Genomic DNA, 1,537 nt, shown 5'->3' with positions numbered 1-1,537 from the left:
TGGGATCCAGCCGCTCCACAGGAGGTTCTGTTCTTCTGCTCAGTGACGGACAGCTGGTCCAGAGGGTTTTCAGGACCTGCTGAAGGTCAAGGGTTAAACCTCAGGACCTCAGAACGCTGCTCTGATCCATCATGACCACAGATTAGCCAGCGTCTTTTATCTCTGAATGACAGACGGCAGCAAACCTGCAGCAAAAGACTAACGAGGCCGTGTAGAGGTTTGGAATGAATCTCAGCGTTTCCCCAGGATTTAATTGTTTTTAAAATTGGTTCAATGAGGCTGTAAATCCATTGTGACCTATATAGTCAGTGTGGGTGGCGGCTGCCAACAGTTCAGCAGAACTGAGCGTTCAGCAGAGAAGCAGCATCTCCAGGTTCTGAAGTGTCCCAGGCTTCGGACCAGACCAGCCGGGACTTCCATCACAGCTGGTCTGGACTGGAAGCCAGTGACGGGTCCAGTCTCAGGCCGACCAGCTCCACCTTCCTCACCTGCTGGACGTAGTCTCCTGGTGGAGCCGCGCTTCCCGACCTCCAGGTTCACGTGAAGCACATGGGCTCACGGTCCAGTTTGGGCCTCAGTCTTTGCCGAACTCACAGGGGTCCAACGTCGAGGGAGCGGATCTACCACCTGATGATGTTGGAGGTTTGAGGGGAGAAAGGCTGAAGTTGGGCCAGTGCTTCATCATATGAGCTCAGAAGGAGCAAGTTACAGGCGTGATTAAATCCAGACGTCACGCTGAGTCCAAACATGAGCCCCAGCACCAAAACATCCTGTTTAGCTTCACGTCTGCTCTGAGGACTGGATCTCAGAGGTCGGCCGACACAGAGACAGGTCCTCAGACTGGAGCAGAACCAGAACCAGAACCAGGGAGAGACTGGACATACTGAAGGAATGAGGCAGCACGACGTCTGATCTCTGGGCTGCACCTGGGAAATGAGCAGCAGCACATTGATATAAAGTGGGGGAGGCAGGAGGAGGCTCGACCCGTCGCCTCCTGAGGGTCCACTTCAGCCCCAATCAGCTGAACCCGAACTCAGGACCAGGAGTTTGCTTTGTTATTAATATGGAGCACGAGGTGACGCAGGTAATATGAACCTGATGTGATGGATGCTGACGTTAGAGTGCTGGCGCTGGTCCGGTGAGACCCGGTCCAGATCTGGACAGTGAGGATGGGGCGTCTTCACCATGAAGCAGTTTTCTCAGCTGTCCGTCCTGCTCCAGTCCAACGGAACGTCTGAGCAGACAGACGGACTTGGGTCAAAACACACTGGTTGCTTTTTTCCGAATCTCTGAGGAAACTCTTCAAATGAGCACAAAAGCCCAGAATTAGGTGACAGCCCCTCGGGAAGACGGACGAGAGAGTGAAAATGTGCAGAATGTGAACATAGAGACTGAGTTTACACAAAGACAGAACAGCAGCGACGTGAAGCAGATGCTGAGAAACCAAAACTGGAGACGCTCCAACAAAGAGAAGACGACGGGACGAGAGAAAAGCTTCATCACCTCGACTGTGTCAAACATTTCTCACTTTGAGCAG

Source organism: Betta splendens, chromosome 24, assembly GCF_900634795.4.
Source record: "Betta splendens chromosome 24, fBetSpl5.4, whole genome shotgun sequence".
NCBI lineage: Eukaryota > Metazoa > Chordata > Actinopteri > Anabantiformes > Osphronemidae > Betta > Betta splendens.
The sequence above is the reverse complement of the archived record's forward strand: the minus strand, read 5'-3'. Positions refer to the sequence as shown.